Source organism: Octodon degus, unplaced genomic scaffold, assembly GCF_000260255.1.
Source record: "Octodon degus isolate 3935 unplaced genomic scaffold, OctDeg1.0 scaffold00007, whole genome shotgun sequence".
NCBI classification, from domain to species: Eukaryota; Metazoa; Chordata; class Mammalia; order Rodentia; family Octodontidae; genus Octodon; species Octodon degus.
Window position 1 is genome coordinate 13539618 of NW_004524583.1, and position 20488 is coordinate 13560105.

Sequence of the window (20488 nt, forward strand, 5' to 3'; positions counted from 1 at the left end):
CAGAACTAGGGATTGAACTCAGATCCTTGCGTTTGTCAGTCAAGCGCTTATCCTACTGAGCCATCTCCCCGGCCCCTTCCTTGCGGGTTTATATTTTTTATTACTTAAGGTAGGTAGCACATTTTCCTTGGACTGGGTTATGGGGTTGGCCATAGAACTTACTTTGGTTGGCTAATAATTTGTGCCAGTTCCCAGTGTAGGCCTCAGGAAGCCTCAATATTTCCATTTGTTCTCTTACGCTTCTGCCACTGCCAGGGGAAATATATCCAAGCTAGTCTTCTAGGACAGTAAGAACAGAGCTGGCCAGCCAAGCCCAGCTTAAATAGTCGACCCCTAGGCGGTCCATATACAAGAGCAAACAGAAACACTGAAATAACACCCAGGATTTGGAGACAGATTTATTTCATATTGTTGGACATTGACCAGGAATCAATTGTTCCTCAAAATGTCAGGTCTCCAAGGCCCAGGGAGGGAGGTTTCTATGGGGCTGCAAGGGTTGTGGTGTAGAGGTAGAGTACTAGGCTGTCTTTGATTGTTCTTATAATATGCATCATAGTGACTAGCTATCTCTAAGAGACAGAAGCAAATGGAACTGTAACAGGAACTGTTACCTGGGCAACTGAAGAACCTGGTGGGGGTGGGGGTGGCATTTTCTGCTACACACATACACATATATACACGTGGGTTAAATATTTCTGTATACCCTTCAGGTTTTTTTATTTTTTTAATGTATTTGGCACAGGGTCTCACTACGCAGCTCAGACTCATAGTGATCCTCCTGTTTTCAGCCTCCACAGCACTGAGGTTACTGGAGTGTGCCACCATGCCTGGTCTTAGTAGCTGGCTCAGTGTTCCCCGGGGGGCAGGGCCAGCAAGGCATGTGGTGCCGTGGATTGAACGCCAGTCCCCACACTTACCTAGGCAGGCACTTAGTCCCCTGAGCCCTACCCCTCAGGTTTTTGGTGGTGATGTTATAAAGCATTATTGCAGTAAGAGTTGACCCATACAGCAGGAAAAACAAATATGGCATTCTGCCAAGACAAATACTGTACCTATTTTAAAGGAGATGGTCATTTGGTTATTTATTTATTTATTTATTTATTTTTGGTGGAACTGGGGATTGAACTCAGACCCTTGCACTTGCCAGGGAAGCGCTTATTCCACTGAGCCATCTCCCCGGCCCCGTTTGGTTATTTAAAATATCAAAATCATTAACTTATTGTCACAGAGCACATGGTCCTACAGAGTCTCTCAGAATTGGAGGATTCTTTTATTACTATATTTCTTCTGAAGGAAGATGAATATCATCATCTTTCTGCTTTACAAATAAAAATAGCATCATCGGGGCTGGAGAGATGGCTCAGTGGTCTAAAGCACCTACTTGAAACAAGCTTGGCAAAGCACAAGGACCGCGGTTCGATCCTCCAGCACCACATGCCAGCCAGCCCCGCCCCCTGGTGGGCTGAGCTGCACACACACACACAATAAATAAATGTAATAAATAAAAATAAATAAATATTAAAAAAAAATAGCATCATCAAAAGTAGTGATAGTTTGGCACAGAACCACTAAGGTAACCGGGGAAGAAGGAAGAAATAATTACAAATAACAAAAAGACTACACATACTATTTCATTCTCGCTGAATTTAACAAACATTTACTGACTGTCAATTATGGGAAGTGGTAGAATAACAGGGTGAAAAGATCACAGGTTCTAGTCATGAGATTTGAATGTAGCCTTGCACTGACTGGTCAGTGAGGCGTGTAGGTACCGCCTGCAGTTCCTCCTGCAAGCGCTTTCTCTTCTTCCTCTTAGTAAGTGGCTGCCCAAGCTCTCACATTTCTCCTCTTTCACAACCACAGTGGCCATGCACTAGCTTTGATTGACAGAATGTCAGCGTGACTGACAGGTAGAAGAGGTCCCGAGTATGTTCTCCTGCTCTTTGCCCGTCCTTCACCTTTCCTCTCCCCCAAGGGCAGGACCGAGTTCCAACCACACAGACGCAGGCAACAAACATCCTGGTGGTGATGAAACACGGAAGGAGAGAGCTGGATGACCTGGGGAGGAGCAGAGCTTCCCAATCGGGTCACCTGTCCCCTGAGGACACTCACCTCACTGCAGTTCAGATGGCTTTGTTACTATGGTATGGTCTGAACTATCACTGATACTATGACTTCTTGACAAGCTAAACTTCTTGAATCTCAGTTTTTGCACTTGTACAGTGAGGACTGAAATACCTGGAGATACAGCTTAGCGGCATAAGCACCTGTCTGGCAAGCACAAGGTCCTGAGTTCAATCCCCAGGACTGGTAAATGAATAAACAAATAAATAAATTAGTTAATTTTTAAAAATAAAACACCTGCCTAATTAGGAGTCTAGTGAGGACTATATTAAGTACCTGAAATGCACATTACCGTGCCAAACACATGGTAATTTCACAATACGCTTTCCAAGTTCCTTGGAATTCTTATTTAGCAAAACACAATATACTTCACTTTTGATAAACTTGCCCATCATTCTCAGAATCAATGAGTAGAAGGTATAGGTGGGCATTACACTTCCATATGAAAAAGTCTCATCTAGAAATTAAGGTGAATCATTTTCTGAGACAGTTTGGGGCTGATTCATGTGAAATTTAGGGATGCTTCTTAGTAGGGAAAAGACACGGCAGAAGAAAGGACAGCGCTTCTCAAGCTTTAGTATGGGTGTGGATTCCCCAAGGGTCCTGCTGACAGGCAGAGTCTGACCCAGCAGGCTTTGGATGGTGCCTGAGTGTCACCACTTCTAATGTGCTCTCAGGAGATTCTGATGTGGGGTCCACAGATGACACTTTGAACAGCCTGACCAGGGCCTAAGGTGGAAAAGTCAGGGAACAGAGGCCTGGAGTGAGAAAGGGGCTGCTGTAATAATGTAGCAGTGAGATGGGAAGCTTGTCAGAAAGTAGGGGAAAAAGAGCATGGATTAAAGATATATAAATCCTTTATATCAAACAGTGTACAAGAAACAAAACATACCCCAAATTGCAGACCGTTATTGTCTATATGTAGCGAAAACACACAAAACCAAAGGATATAAATACGAGTGAACAAAGTACCACAGTATATTCTTAAAAATTATCTTATCATTTTTATACTATAAGCTGCAGCAGTTGAGACCCAAACAAGAAAGGTGCGACACGTCCATATTTGTCAAAATAATGGTCTCTGAGCCCAAGCCTTCCAACTCTGGGGTACGACCTGTCATCTAATGCTACCCGGGGAACAAGGCCTGAAGCCCAGCCATGAGGCTCTTAGACCTGGAGGGATCTCCCTACAGATAAGCAAAGGTTTGGAGAAGTCACCCACTAGCACTGTGTCTTTGTGGAGCAGGATTCAACATGAGTCGTCCAAAAGATGATTTCTGTGAAGTTAAAAAGAGGAAGTGATACACTGTGTCAGATGAATTCCATCTCCTTTTTTGGGAAAGCGCTTCCAGATGGATAGATCAGAGGGTTTATCACCAACACAAAATAACTGATTTTAGCAAAAATGTGACAAACTCTTGATAGCCTGCTGGATAAAGTGAAAACAAGTTTGCTGGATTGTTACATGGTTAGGTGGATTTGTAAGTGACATAGATCAGAAAATCTGTAAGGGACAGCAACTTCTGGTGGACTACACAGGGTTCAACCTTTGTTGTGTTGTGATGAACATTTTTACTGATTGGATGGGAATATAGTCAGCCACATCCATACAACAAGCATGGAATCCAGCAGGAAAGAGAATCAACATAGCCTGCACTCCAAAGCTCACACTCCAAAGGAGGAAAAAGATAATAAACAGAATAAACAAACGTGGTATGCCGGATAATTATATATTACTGTCAAGTGACTAAACGCATAGGTGGGATGCTGAATTGATAGCAAGGCAACAGAAGGTAAGAAATTCAGAGAAAGACTTCATACATCAGATAACCATGAGAGCAAAACAAATTCAAATTTGATTAAAATATTAGGACAGATTCTACCTATCTGCTGGGATACAATTTTAATAACATGAATGTAAGGCCTTGTCCTTGAGAACAGAAGGCAGCTGTTGGTTATAGAATCCAGGACACAAGATTTAGCATTCAGAGAATGGATTAAGAGTGTGGTTTACTACAGTTCAATTGGAATCCTGTGAAATGGGATTCTCAAAAAAAAAATCCAGTGTAAGGGCCAGCCAAATAGCTCAGGGGATTAAAGTACCTGCAACCAGGCTCAGGGGCCAGGGGTTCCATCCCCAGACCTGTCCTGCCGGCCCCGCCCCCCAATTAAGAGGGCAATTGAGACTGGGGTGTGGTGTAATCCCAGCTCTTGGGAGGCTATAGACAAGCAGATCACTACACGTCTGATCTAGTAGCAAGACCCTGAACACCCTGTAGACCCTTCCCTAAAAAAAATGCAAAAAAAAAAAAAAAAATCTAGCTTGGTCTTAGGTTGTATCAGTGAAAGCACAGTACGTGCGACACAGGAAGGGCTGCTCTTCTCGCCTGTCCTCGTCTTAGTGGAACACACTATTGCAGTGTGTTTTATTGGCACCCAAAGTCTAATAGGGAAGCTGACAAACAGGAAAACAAACAAAGAAGAATCAACAAACCATGACTGTGAACACTGCAGTGCGAAGATGTTGGACAGGGCCTGGGGTGAAGGTACACGCTGCATTTACATGAGTTTTCTGAGCTAGAAATTCTGTAGTGCAGCATACCAGTTAGAGGAAGCATAAATTATCCTTTTAGCCCAATAGATCTAAAGGAGAAAAGTGATGGTTATTATGTACCTTTGTGAATACACAGATTCCCTTTCTTTGTAGATCTTTCGGCCATTCAGCCCACACACTATCTTATCCTAGAGCACCCTTCCTGCCCTGCTCCAGCACATCACTAGGATATTCGGTTTCAGATGGTCAACCATGCTATAAATTTGGGGTATTTTAATTTGTGTGATGTGGGCTGCTGTCAAGCGTCACTCCATCTTCTCCAATATATAATGCCCTGCAGGGAGGTGGGGGGCCGAATTAAATGCCAGGTCCTTAGTGAAAAACCTGGTTCACACTCAGTCCTGTGCAGTGTGGGGAGCTGGCTTTGGAGCTCACGGGAGGCTCACAGAAGTGTACAGTGGGGAAGGATGAGTGCAGACACAGGTGGATTAGACGGCCTGGAGTTCCATGAGCTGGGTGCATGCTGTGAGCTGTTGATTGCAGCGTCTCATACAGCCACGTTACTTCCTCTTGAATGTTTCCTTCCCATTATGCCATCTCAACTTTAACTGCACCTTATTGTATAGATGTTCTCCTTTCTTCCCCTATTTGTTCAAGGAAAAAGGTTACCAGGAGTTTTAAATTCTCTTGAGGAATGTAGAGTACCCCTCCTGGTCCTCGTCTCAGTCCAAGAAGTTTATATTTGGAATCTCAAAGATATGTTATTGGAATCCCACCAAGTTAATTCCCATCTACCACTTCCAGTGCAACCCATAGCAAGAATAAAGACACTAAAGCATATTTATAGTTATGGGGAGCCAAGGGGTCCTAAGTCCAGCCACAAAGATGGTTTTCTGGAACAAAGGCTTCAACCCAGGGCTGAACCTGGGTTTTATTCAGTATTGAAGGAGGAGTGGCTTGAGGATGAATGACAGCATTGCAGGAAGTAGGTGAGCACTGTGAGCTGGGCTAGGCAGGAGACCTGCATTTACCTCTGCGATATGCAGAGAAGGATATGCAGAAAAAGTGATTTGCATTATACCATTGAGATAGTGTCTAATGTTTTGGGGTCTGGTGCTTCAGCTCTCATGTGTAATCTTTCAAGCCCCAAGAAGTCACAGCTTCTATCTCCTTGATCCCAGCCAACAGTGTGGAGCATTGGCTCTTCTTCCTATCTCCATCTGGCTCATATTAAAGAGCAGCAGATGGTGTTTCCAGGGAAACGTCCATGCCATCTTCAAAGACTACCACCAGCACCTCAGCTAGACCAACATGCATTGTTTAAAGTCAACTGAAAGGATAAGGAAAAGTCCTAGCCAGCTCTGTACATATCAGTACATGGAAATAGGGTCAGGCTCAGCCAAAATGGAGAAAATTGCTCTCCTTTCAAGGAGAGCTACTCCACAGAGGAATAAGTTAAGGTAGAGCTGATGCAAAATCCCATGGTCCACCTGGAAGGAACTGCTCTTGTTTATACTGTCCACTCACCCACGTGCTCATGCAGTCCACAAATATCTGCTGGGCTCTCTCCCTTACACTAGGCTGCTCTGGGCATAGGCAGCACAGGGGCAAAACAGTAAATTCCCTGTTCCCACGAAGCTGACATTTGATGGTGAAGAAAGCCCAGGGAAGGCTTTGGGCCTTTGTCTACTCAGACATGCTGCCAATGTGCCCTTCATTCTTGAGCATTTAAATCTACCCATCAACTAAAGTTTATTGAGCATCTACTCTGGGATAGGTGGGTTCAATTCACCCTGTATGATTTGTACTCGTGAAAAAATGGCCATATGTTTGTACCTCAGTTCATCTCTTAGCTGCATTTTCTGAATTCACGAGATCAAGATCACAGGCGCTGCTGGCCTGGGGAAATAGCTCGGTGGTCTAAGAGCCTGCCTGGCACACACAAGGACCAGGATTCAATCCCTGGTACCACATACCGTGCCAGCTACTGAAACCAGACATGGTGGCACACAGCTATAATACCAGAGCTGGGAAGGCTGAGACAGGAGGATCACTATGAGTCCCAGCTGTGGTATATCCTGCACTAAATAAATAAATAAAAGATTTAAAAAATTAAAAGAAAAAAGATTGCAGGCATCTTCTTTGATCTCACCCCTTCCTGTCTGTGGGGCTCTGTCAGCACTTGACAGTTGTGACGGCAGGATTGTTTCTCACAGTTTGTTTTTGCCCTGCGCTGCCTGTGTGGAGGTGTCACGCCATTTACAGGTGAACGTACAAAGACCTCGGCACTCTAAAGAAAAGATGGAAGTCCCTGTGCATCCTCTCCGCCGCATGTCTCCCCCTATGGTATTAGTTTTGCTCTTAGCAAATAAGCTGCTAAGTAATTCTCTCTAGTCCTTAAAAGGACAGCTGGCTTAATCCTTCCAGAATTGTCCTCATCAGGTATCTGTATTTTAACATAAGACTCTTTAGGGAGAAGAATGGGTCTATAGGGGAGGAAAGTGCAGTGAGGAGAGGGGGAGTAGGTGGATGAGTACTCCAGGGCTCCGCAGCAAGGAGGAGGACAGCAACAACACACACACACACTGATCTTCACAAGAGCATCTTGAAGTAGACAGGATTGAATGCTAAAGTTGATTCCAACTCAAGACTACCTGGTTCTTTCTTTCTTTATTTTTAAATTTTATTTATTTATTTGTTTATTTGTGTGTGTGTGTGTGTGTGTGTGTGTGTGTGTGGCCAGATCAGCCCACCAGGGGGCGGGGCTGGCTGGCATGTGGTGCTGGGGGATTGATCTGTAGTCCCTGTGCTTTGCTAAGCTTGTTCTAAGTAGGTGCTTTAGACCACTGAGCCATCTCACCAGCCCCTACCTGGTTCTTTAGTTTTTACTTATAACCACCATGATGGCAGCCCCCATTATTTTTAATTTATTTTTTAATGTATTTGGTTGTTACAGAGTCTCACTATGCAGCTTGGACCTGTAGTGATCCTCTTGCTTTCAGCCTCCCTAGCACTGGGATTACGGACATATGCCACTATGCCCAGACTCTGTGGCCAGCTCAGTCAATCCTGGGGGCGGGGCCAACACAGCATGTGGTGCCAGATATTGAACCACAGTCCCTGTGCTTGCCTAAGTTTACCTAAGTAAGCACTTTAACCTGCTGAGCTATCTCGCCAGTCCTGCAGCCCCCAACTTTGCACATACAGATAATTCCACTACATGAGGCAGAATCTATGACAGCAAGTGAGGGCAACACCTACTGCCACTGCAGGGTGCATACTGCACGAATCAAAATGAAGATGGCTCCCTGTGGTTGGCTCTGCTGCTCAAGGCTTGTGCATCAGTCTTCCTTTTTCCTTTTTCCTCTGAATGTCCAAATCTTACCTACTCTTCACATCTCATACACATGCCGATTTGGTCATCTCTTCCAGAAGTTTATGTGAATTTCTCCACGTAGGGCCAATTTCCTGATCTCATCCTGCTTTACCTGTACTTCTTGAATAATCATATTGCTTTCATCCTTGTTTTACAGTTTCTATCCCCTGGATTCACTGCCATCTACTCAAAGGCAGATATCATGGAATCACTGCTGCTATTCTTAGTCCCCCAACTTGCAGTTTAGTTCCACATACATAACAGAAACTCTTCACCAAAATGCAAGCATGAGTCATGAGTGAATAAAGACACAAATTGGGGATCCACATAGTTCTACAGATTCATAACCATGTTGAGAACTTAACTGTGATGTCTCTTCCTTCATATTAGGGGATTCATAAGATGCCATAGAAAAGAGCAGGCTACCCAGCCCGCCAAGATTTTCAGCTTGGGCAGAGCCCAGAGTCAAGTCTTTGGTTCCAGCTTGCTATAGGATCACGTTTTTCCTGGCCCGTCCCACTTCTATGAGTTTCTGAAAGTGGGATAAAGAGCTACAAAACAGAAAGTGCTGGGTACAGGAACCCTCACCTTTCTCCAAAATGGTGACACCTTCTAGGGATACTACCTGTGTCCTCTTTTGATTTATTTTTGGTGCAGGGATGGAACCCAGGACCTTGCACTTACCAGGCAGGTGCTTAAGCCACTGAGCTATCTTTCCAGCTCTGTGTCCTCTTTTTAAAGTACAGGTGGGGCCTCATCAGGGTCAATCCAGCCCCACCCTTCACCGCCTGGGTACAGGCTACTCTGGAGGCTGCTTCAGCAGCCCGCTGGTCCTGGCAATCTGTGAATTCGTGCAGTGGAGCCCAGCCTCAGGAATCAGTGAGTTTTGCTTCTGTGGCCTAGGAATGCAGACATAGGTAGGCAGCCATGCACCAAGGCAAGCTGGCACCCATTCTGGTTCTTCCACTTCTTCCCCAAGTGCTGTGGCAGGAAGGCTTCCTTTTTTTTTTTTTTTTTTTTCAGAACCGAGGATTGAACTCAGGCTCTTGCGCTTGCCAGGCAAGCACTTATTCTACTGTGCTATCTCCCCAGCCCATGGAAGGCTTCCTTTACACTGGTGAGGAATCCTTCCTCTCTTCTGTTGGCTTCCCATTCCTGCCCACTACCCCAAAACTCACATGACTTAAGGGGAAAAGGAGGAATGAAATGAAGTGCCAGAGGGGAAAATTAAACAGGATCTTATCCTGTAGGGCTGGGTGGTTGGGCTAGCTTTCTTTTTATCCTGGTTTCTGCTATAAGGTGACAATGTAGCATGTTCCTTTGAGAACACTATGTGAGAAATAACTGAAAGAGATAACTTGGATACATGACCTTGTGTCCATGCACACTTCTTGTCTGGCTAGTTCTTCAGTCTGGTCTTAATCTTCCCACGCTCTGCAAGATTGCTTTTCAGTGAACGTAGTAAGGATGGCCTCATTGAGTGCATCTGATAGCTTCCTCTGCATGCAAAGGGCTTGCTGAGGAGTGACAGTGGGGCCCACGGACTGAAAGGTTTTCAACAGTGACCCTATTATCTCACTTCAACTGGAGCTGGCTAATAAAAGCCATTGCTAAATTAAACAAACCTTTCCTCTAGCTCTGCCAAGTGTCTGTGACAAAGCTCCATCATGCCAGGGTTTTTCCTTCTTGTACAAGACTCAGAAAAAGGTTGTTTTCTCAGCTGCTTGCAAGCCCAGGAAGGGCGCCAGGGAGGCAAACAAGCCAGTTCATCTTGCAGCGGATAGTTCAACAGGCTTTTGATAACCTCAGGTCTTCAGCCCCTCCCCAGGTTGAGCCGAACTCTCCCTACCAAGGGACAGAAGGGCCGGAAAGGCTCCAGACAGGAAGATCTGAGACTGGAAGGAGGCCATGAGATCAGGAGGCTTGCAGTGTACCCGGTGTTCCTCGTAGGAATTCCCTCATCGTTGTGTTAAGAGCGCTGGAGGGAAAGGTGGCAGAGGTCCGGCTTCCTGTGTGCGTCTGGCTCTGATGCTGATTAGAATCTACTTCATTATTTGGCAACTCACTTTCTGCGGAACATGACTGCCTCAACACCACAGCTCCGCAGGCTTGGCGGAGACCAAGGAACAGCTTTATAATCGCATCTAGAAGTAATATAGTGCTGGAAAGTGCAGGATGGAAAAGCAAAATGTATTTGAGCAGGCCTGAATTTATTAATTTACTTATATATGGCCAACTTTACTTTCCTATAGCAGTTAGAGGTCAGAGAGTCAGCTGGTCCTAATCCCTAATGAAATATACTATACCCTTGGAAGAATCTTCTAGAAAGTTTGTACCTGAGGCTGGAAAAGCTTATTCCTTCATAGACAATTGTTGTGTTTTTATTTATTATTGTTATTTTTTAATCTTTTATTTCTTTATTTGGTACAGGGTTTGCTACAGTTTGGACTCATAGTGATCCTCCTGTCTCAGCCTTCCCAATGCTGGGATTACAGGCATGCACCACCACACGTGGCTTTGATGACTGGCACAGTGGGCCCCAGGTCGGGGCTGGCATGGCACACCGTACCAGGGGCTGAACCCTGGACCTTGCACTTGCCAGGCAGGCACGTAGACTGCCAAGCTATCTCCCTAGTCCATACATTTTTATCAAATGTATATGGAATATTCTCTAGCACAAACTATATATTGGACTATGAAATGAGCTTCTGTATATCTGTTTGTTTTTAAATATATTTGGTTGTTACAGGGGCTCACTATGCAGCTCAGACTCATAGTCATCCTCTTGTTTTCAGCCTCCCCAACACTGGGATTACAGGTGTATACCACTAAGACCAGACTCTGTGGCTGGCTCAGCTCATCCTGGGATCGGGGCTGATGTGGCATGTGGTGCCAGGGATTGAACTGTGGTTCCTGCACTATCTAAGTTTGCCTAAGCAAGTGCTTTAGTCCATTGCACTATCTCTTTGGCCCTAGCTTCAATAAATTTTTTAATTCATTTTAATGAGAAAAAAGATAAAATAGCAATGAAAAAGAGATTTTTTTCTTTTTGAATCTGGGTATAAAACTTGGAAACTTGTGCTTGCCAAGCAGACACGTATTCTGCTGAGCTATATCCCCAGTCCTAATAAATTTTAAAGAACTGAAATCACATAAATTTCTCTAATCACACTGGAATGAAATTAATAAAAGATGAACATTTGGAGAATTTGAATGTGCGTATGCACACAGACACACTGCTCAATAAGCAATAAGTTTAAGAATAAATCACAAAAGGAATTGGAAAATACTTTACAAAATTAAATAAAAGACAACATACCAAACCTTGTATGATACAAAGTGCTTGCCAGGCAAGCACTTATTCCACTGAGCTATCTCCCTGGCCCCTCTTTTTTATTTATATTATTTTTCTAGAATATGATTTTAATTCTTTCCTTGTTTAGTTTTGCTATAATTTTTAGTTATTGTCCTTTTTTTTTTTTTCAGTTATTGTCTCAATGGTTGCTCAACATTGATACTAACATTTTAACTTAAAACTATTTAGTTGAAATTAATATCATCTCGGGGGGCTAAGAATATACCTCAGTGGAATAAGCACCTTCCTAGCAAGTGTAAGGTCCTGAGTTTGATCCCCAGTACTGGGGGAAAAAAAGTCCAAAGTTTCCTGCTGAGCCACCCCTGCCCCCGGGGTGCACTGAGATGGCAATTGAGACTGGGCGTGGTAGCGCAGGCCTGTAATCTCAGTGCTTGGGAGGCTGTAAACAGGCGGATCACTATGAGTCCGATTTAGTAGTGAGACTCTGAACACCCTGTAGACCCTTCCCTAAAAAAACCACACACAAATAAATAAATAAATAAGCCCAGGGAGATGGCTCAGTAGAATAAGCGCTTCCCTGGCAAGCGCAAGGGCCTGAGTTCAATCCCTGGTTCTGCCAAAAAAAAAAAAAAAAAAAAAAAAACCACAAAACAACTTAATATCACCTCCATTTGGTCACTCTAACGTCTCCAATTCTTACTTTGCTCATCTCTAAGACGAACAACAATGCTGACCTAATAGAGGCTACTTGTGAGGATTAATAAAATGAAAGAAATTAATGAAAAACATGGCATTCTATAAAAAGCTAAGAAATGTTGATTTCTTTTCACTATGTTAGGGGAATCATAGGAACAAAAATGTAGGAAAATTAGTAAGCTTTAAGTTTTTAAAAGGAAAAGTTAATGCGAGTATCACCACTTCAACTTACAAACAAGTATGAACTGGTTTTATTGTCATATGAATTTAGAAAGTTGTTGCTATTATGGTACAAAGATGCCGGACACTCAGAGGGTGTGTCTTGAATTCTCGAGCACACATTGCTCTACATCATGCTCAGACCACACGGGATTCTCTTCAGTCTCACAGGAACCGATTCAAGGAAGGCAACACGTTCCTATGTAAAGAGGTTGAAATCTGGGCTTGACACATCTATAAGCAGCTGGGCAAGTGGGACTGGTTTGTGTAATGTACCATGTCCCTGGCTCTGCTCTATGGGTGGAGGAGCCAATGTGAGAAATCAACATGTTCTTTCTTTAGAGGATGGTTAAATTAGTACTGATTGCTGCAGCATTCTTACTATTTCTGTAAGGTTCTCCTTCAGTGAAGGAAGGAGAAACGACAAGAAGAAACATTAGACAGGATTTCAGATGAGCTGAAAATTGTCACAGAAAGTAGACTGCCTTTCTCATCCTTTTCTTTAGAAAAGCCTAAGAACCAGTGGGCCCGCTAGTAGGCACTCATGAGACATAATTTTAGAAGTTCAACAAGGTCCCTAGTCAGTATCTCCTTCTCCCATTGACTTGTCAGAAATTGCCATATGTTTAGACTAAGCCTTTGTTTTTATGCGTCTCCCTGTTCAGCAAACACACACATAGTATCAGGTAGAGAATATTTTCTAGAATATGTCAGCAGCTTCTTTTATTTGGAATACAGCGCCTCAAGGTTGGGAACTCAGAAGAACGTCGACCATCAAAGATCCATAAACTACCCAATAGAAGATGTCCCCTAGGCTGGAAAGTCTGGACAGGGCCGTTTGTGGAATTTAAGAAATTCAGTCTAGTTTGAACTGGTCTTGGCAACATGTTCAGTATGAGGGAGGGGAGATGGACCTTCATACAATAACTCCTGGGCTGTCAGTGCATACCTGGGAATACATTGGCTCAGAATTTTATATTTTTAATATGAATGTATCCAAGTATTACACTATATATAAATACAAAATGACTCATTAATGAAGTATTGTTAGAAAATTAAGGTGTCTTTACCTTGCAGAAATTAGCTTATAGTCTGAAATAATTCAAGAAATGGGGAGCTATATGACAGAAACCTGAGAAAGAATTTGGTTAGAAGGTTTTGATAGCAACCAGATTGAATATACAAAAAATTAAAAAAAAAACCTATGCTAGCCCTCTGGGAACCAAGCAGATTTCCATTTGAAAATCTACTTCAAATATTATAACTCTTGGCAGACTTTGGATAATAGCGATAAGCGTTAACATTTATTAATGAAGATTTTACTGGGTGCCAAACACTATTCCAAGGCATATAATCTTCATATCAACCCTATTAGGTAAATATTAGCCCCATTTTACTAATGAGGAAACTGGCACAGGTTGAACAAGTCTCCTGATGAATACAGGGGAATCACTGGCTGCCTGTGCCTCCGACTTTTATCTCTTGAAGCCTGAGAACTAGTAGGCCCACTAGGAAGCACTCATGAGATATAATTTTAAGGGTTCCAGAAGTCCCTAGTCAACACATTCCCTTACCCATTGACTTGTCAGAAATTCCTGTACATTGGACTAAACATGTGTCTTTACACGTCTCTCTGTTCAGCAAACAGATACTATCAGTTAGAGAAAATTTTCTAGAATGTGTCAGCAACTTCTTTTACCTGGAACATGGGGCCTCAAGGTTGGGAACTCAGATGAACATCCACCATCAAAGGAGTCATAAACCGCCCAATAGAAGGTGTCCCCTGGGCTGGAAAGTCTGGACAAGGCTTTGTGGAGTCTACGAAAGCCTGGCACTGAGCAAGAGTGAAGGCTGTTAGTCTTCCCATTTTGTCATCATGTCAGGAATAGTCTTGCTTAGAAATCCTAGAGCCGTTCACAGTATCATAGTCTCACAGCCTTCTGTGCGTTACTGTTGACTGTATCACAGGACTCCGTCAGTCCCAGGGGTTGCTTTGACCTCTCTTTGCCTTCTCCATACTATGACTTTATGTTTTTCATCTTATATACATAACACATATTCAGTATAAGTAAGTCAAGCAATAGAAAGATTTATGAGAAATAAAGCAAACCAGCCCCTTCTCTGTGACTCTTTGAGTGAGGGAGTTTTCATGTGGGCTGTCTCCCCTGGGCCTGTCAGCAGTGGAGCTTGAGGCAAGTCCAGAAGAGCTGGTCTTAAAAAGGCCTAAACTCTGCTCGGTGTTTGTAATAGCAGCTTTAATCTCTGTCCCCTCCTCTGCAATCCTGCTCCCAGGCAGGGAACTGCCTCTGGAATGGCTCACAGCAGCCTTAGGCTCCGCCTAATTAGGAGGTGCGACAATGTGGAAAGTCTTCCCTTTGTTCTCTAAGGGTCGCCACCTTAAATAACAACTCTCAAAATTTACCTTCCTTCCCAAGGAGTTAATCATGTTTTAGAAGTAAACTAGAGCTCTGCCTAATTACTATGGGGCAGAGCTTTTATCTCCAGGACTAGAAAGCCCACATGAGCTGTCTTCAGCAAAAGTGTTCAGGCAGAGTTCCTCCAACTGAAGGAAGAAAGACGAAAGATCCTACCCTGAGACACCATGCATTCCGACCCAGGGCCAGGCACATTCAGCCCAGTGGAGCCAGTCAGCATTAGGAGGAAGAAAGGCAAAAGAAGAGAGAATGAAAACAAAACCCAGGTTCAGCAACCACAGGGTTGCAAAGCTCAATCTGTAGATATAGCTGTGGAATCTAGGATGTTCCTGGGTCATGCGATGGGGGGGCGGTGTGAGCTTGAGGCCAGAATGAGGAAGTGCCCTAAGGTACTTCATTGTTCTGAGGAACCTTATTGAATTTATTTGGTGACCTGGGGCAGGTTTTGTGGCCATACTCTCCTTCAATTTTTATTTCTTTTCAGTTTTCTTGCTTGCAGTGATGGAGTTCAAATTCATAGTCTCTTTCATGGTAGGCAACTGCTCTACTGCTGAGTTATATCCCCAATCTCGTTTCTCCCTTTAAAATCTGATCATAAAACAGAGGCCCAATTAATATGGGCTCAACTAAAACATACTTAAAATAGTAACTATATTTAAGGATCTACTCAGTCCAGGCTAGCACAGAACACCTGTATGAAGTCTGTAAAATGTCTGCTACATTCTTATGAGACCTGGCTGGACCAGGACTAGAGGTAAGGCATAGGGTGCATCAGGTATGGGAACAGAGGTCATACCAGGGACTGAACCAGGTGCTCTCACACTGAGGCACATCACCAATCCTATTTTATTATTTTGAGACAAGTCTTGCTACATCACTAAGTTGCCCAGGCTGGCTTGAATTTTAAATCCTCTTGTCTGAGCAACAGGATTAGTGTTGTTGTTTTTTTTTTCTAGACAAGATTTTACTATGTAGCCCAGGATGGCCTTAAATTCACTAAGTAGCCCAGGATGGCCTTAAATTCACTATGTAGTCCAGACTGGCCTTGAACTCATGGGGATCTTCTGAGCTCAGCCTCCTGAGTGCTGTGATTACAGGCATGTACCACCACGCCTGGCCAGAATTAGTTTTTTTTTTTTTGGTATTTTAGGGAAAGGTCTACAGGGTGTTCAGGGTCTCACTACTAGATTGGACTCGCAGTGATCTGCCTGTTTACAGCCTCCCAAGAGCTGGGATTACAGACACGTGCCACCACGCCCAGTCTCAATTGCCATTTTAGCATGCCCCAGGAGCGGGGCTGGCACGGCAGGCTTGGGGATTCAACCTCTGGTCCCTGCGCCTGCTTGCAGGCGCTTTAATCTGCTGAGCTATGTGGCTGGCCCAGAATTAGTTATTTTTGAAGTAAAACTACATTTCTGTTTCCCTTATTTGGATCAAGTTTTGTTTTTAGTAACGAAAATACTTTAAGTTTTCCTGATATAGCTTAAGGAGCACAAAATCTCATTTATTTTAATGTTACCTTCTTGACACTATTTCTGCATTTTTGTACCATGAAATTCTATGTTGCTATGAAAAAGAATTGTATCTCTATATACACATAGAGAAATAGTCTGTGACGTGTAGTTTATAGGCAGGTTATATATCCTGTACATTTTCATATCTGTAGAGAAGCAGTCTAGAGGACTATGTACCTCTGGAAGATTTTCCTTCCTATTCTATATTAACCTACATTGCTTGATTTCCCTCCACAATTAGCAGGGATTGTGTTTTGTTTTCCATTTCACAATAAGCAAACAAAAACAGCCTCTTCATATCTAGGTAGGTGTTATGGTTTGTGGCTAGGTGTCCCCCCAAAGCCTCATGAGGTCATGGGGCAGCTTCTAGAGTTTGTGACTAATTCATGATCCAAGGCTGGGATTATGGGTGTGAGCACTACACCCACTCTGGGGTTTGCCTGAAGACAATAGAAGGCTGCCACTGCTCCTCCGTTTTACCTTTGCTCTTTGCTGCTGCCATCAACTGCTACCCTCTGCCATGTGGCACTGTGCCTTGGAGCCAGCCAAGTACGGCTGGAACCTCCACTAACTGTGAGAGCTACATAAACCGTTCCTTCCTTCATTTTGGGTGTTAGGTATTGTGTCCCAGCAATGAGAGCAGAATAACTAAGACAGCAGAGAAAATCAAGGAGTGTGAATGTCGGCCATATTCAGTGGGCAGTCACGCCACGATACACCATGTGCTGTCGCTACGGCATTTCTGTGAAACAGGCACAGCCTCTAGCTGAGTGCCATGGAAGGCTCCTGTGCCAGCATGAACACACAAGACCTAAAAAGGGCAGGCACACTTTGCAATTATATAAAACCATATTTACAAGAAGTATAAGCAATGCTAAGTAAGCAATGATTACTTAGAACGGAATGACTTATTTTATGTTATATTCATTCAACAAATGTTTACTGAGTCCCTCCTATGGCCCAGGTCCTGAGCTGCACATTCGGGAACACAGAAATGAATCTGATGAAGTCCCTGCCCATAAGGAGCTGAAAGGCCCAGTTTTGAGGTAACCCAGAAGGCTTCGGGAATTCAGAAGATGACGCGTGCTTTAAAAAACACTTGCTTCATAGCTCCTTGTTTAGGGTGCGCAGCAGTCCAGGGCTTTAGTGGCTTAAGTGACTGTACTTCTAGCTTTCTCAAGTGTAAATAATTTAGAGAGCAAAAGAAAAGATAGGCAATAGGAATCACAGAGATAGATCTTTGGTAAATGAGAACCTGAGATTGGGGCTGGGGTAGGGAATAGGGAGCAAGAGAAATAAACACAAGGTCTTTAAATACATGTAACCTACTTTCCATGGTGAATGTCATCAATATGTACTACAAAGAGGTACAAATAAAATAAAATTTAAGATATATGTGTATTTTATAAAAGAGATGTGGTGTCCCGGCAGAGCAAATGGATCATATATCCAAATAAACTTGACCCTATATATATATTTTTTAATTTGGTACAGAGTCTACAGGGTCTCACTACACAGATTGAACTCATAGTGATTTTCCTGTTGTCAGCCTCCCAACTGCTGGGATTACAGGCGCGTGCCACCATGCCCAGTCTCAATCGTCATCTCAGCATGCCCCAGGAGCAGGGCTGGCTTGGCACACTGGGGAATCGAACCCCAGTTGCTGTGCTCTGCCTAAGCAGTATTTTAGTTTGCCAAATATATATATATATTTTTTTTTTTGCAGTATCGGGGATTGAACTCAGGACCCTACGCTTGCCAGGCAAGCATTTATTCTACTAATCTATCTCCCCGGTCTGTCGCCAAATAATCTTAAGAAAGTACTCAGTCAGGACAGGACATAGAGAAACCAAGTTGGACATGAAGGAAACTATTGAGGTTGATCATCCTCATGATTTGGACATCTTTTAAGTACATTTTGGATGTTTTGAGGATTAAGCCTTTCTAAAGTAGCATTGAGGGGCTGGGGAGATGGCTCAGTAGAATAAGCACTTGTCTGACAAGCGAAAGGGCCTGAGTTCAATCTCCATTTCCAAAAAAAAAAAAAAAAAAAAAAAAAAAAAAGCATTATAATAAACTGTTTCTACTGATTAAAAAAGAAGAGAAAGCAAATTTCCTTTCCTTTTTTAGATGAGCAAGAACCCTGTATGCAAGGGGTGATCAACATATATGGTGAATATTTTTTAATTTTAATTTTTTTTATGTATTTGGTACAGGGTCTCACTACACAGATCGCACTCGTAGTGACCCTCCTGTCTTCAGTCTCCCCAGCACTGATTACAGGCACACACAACCATGCCTTGTCTTACTGGTCTGCTCAGTGCACCCGGGGGTAGGGGCTAGCACGTCATGTGGTGCTGGGGATCGAATCCCAGGTCCCTAACCTTGTCTAAGCCAGTGCTTAGTCTGCTGAGCTATCTTGCCGGCCCATGAATATTTAAATTTAATTCTTTGCTTCAACACACTTGGCCTACTTTTCTTTTTTTTATTTTTAAAAGAGAATAAGAAAGGATAAAAAATTAGAAATTTTTCACTAAACAAAATAATACGAATTCGACAGTATTTGTTGCATTGCACAGTGTTGTCTTCAACTTATTTAGATTACCAGATATATGCGTGCAAAATTGGAAAAAGAAAGAAAAAAAGAAAAAGGATTCATAAGACATTAAAAAGAGAGAAAGAGGAAAAAAAAAAAAAAAAAGGCAAAGCAATATTAAGCATTGACGGCTCCTTTCCAAAGACCAGCAGACATCGGTCTGAAACAGCTCCAAAAGTCCTTTTTCATGTCTTTATAAGCTGTGTTTAAACAATATGGCGAATCCTGCTGCTGACTGGCATCCAACAGAAAGGCAGGATCACAACAACATCTGTGTGTGTCCATATGGACTTTATTGATCAGGTCCCACCCCGTGCCACTCCTGTCTCTTCCTCAAAGGCAGAATGACCATGAAAGACAGGGACACTGAGGCAGCCATGACCATAAACTTAAAACACTCACAAAAGGAAACTTCCAGAACTGTTTCAGAAAGTGGCAGACACACGGTATAGATGTGTTTGGAGCCAGGGAGAGTGTTTTGAGGGGAATGAAGGGCAACACAACTTTGGTGGTAAAAAATTTTTAGAAGATTTTAACTTTCACCATACTTTGTGGTCACACCTTGTAGAAACCCCAAGTCCTCTACAATGGATTACCACACCGAAACTTCTTGAAAGCCACCAGTGGCTCCCTTGTGCCTACTTTTCATGCCCTTCAGCACAGCCTTCTCCATATGGTCTGCCTGGGTGCTCTGCCCTCTTGCCCCATGCAACCTTATTATTCCCAAATTTAACCTTGTTGAGAGAACACATCGGGCTACCTTGGGCTTTTCCCTCCACTGCACGTGAATTCTGTCACAGCCCAGCTCCAAAGCTAAGCTACCCACTCAGTCTCTCTCCTCCTCAGGCAGGACCAGCTGTTCCCCTGCACACTGTGAGGAGGTGTAGCTAACAGCAATTTCCAGGCTCTTCCCCAGCCCGGCGGTACCAGGTCAGCTGTTGCTGTTGTATAAACACTGACATGCCACCATGCCACTTGGCACGTAGCAGCTTCCCCCAAGCCCTCCAAATGCCCCCAGGCTGCTCCAGCTCCAGGGCTGTGCAACATGATCCAGCAAGGACAGAGCTGCTGCCTGCTGCACTGTGTGTGGGACCGCACCAGCACCAGTGCCCCTTCCCTCCATGACTGGCATTTGTCCTGCCTGGTCCCTCGCTCAGCAGTCATGACAAGCTTTTAATCCTCCTCCTGCCCATCACACTGCATTATGAGCAGTGACTCTGAGACCTACTGATCTGGCTGGATTTTGAAAATTATGTTTTATTCATCTGTGCTTTTCCCAGAATCCTGCAGATTCTGCACAGATGTTTAGCGAGTATCAGCTTGCTATATGACCACATCTCCAAAACAATTACTCATTTCATCTCACTTATTTGGTGACTCTTTTGAAAAGGAAAGAATATTTTACAGCCCATCGTTAATGATTTAGTGAGACAAACCTAGAAATGGCTGTACTTTCATACAGCAAACAATGACATCAAGGAATTTCATCGTGTTTAATATGTAGCAAAGACACTCTGGATAGAGTGGTTGGCAGAAAACTCCAAATGATTCTTAAACTTGTCTTAAACTGATATTTTCAACTTACTCTTTTTTTTTTTTTTTTTTTGTATTTTAGGGTAGGGCTCAGGCCTTTGCACTTGCCAGGGAAGCGCTTATTC

The 20488-nt window shown here is 43.4% G+C and overlaps 1 protein-coding gene across 1 annotated transcript in view; it reads right to left on the reverse strand.

Moving 5' to 3' along the window:
* Positions 1–20488, reverse strand: part of Rad51b (RAD51 paralog B) — a 748426-nt gene that overhangs the window by 12225 nt on the left and 715713 nt on the right. The gene's annotated exons all lie outside the window — the stretch shown is intronic.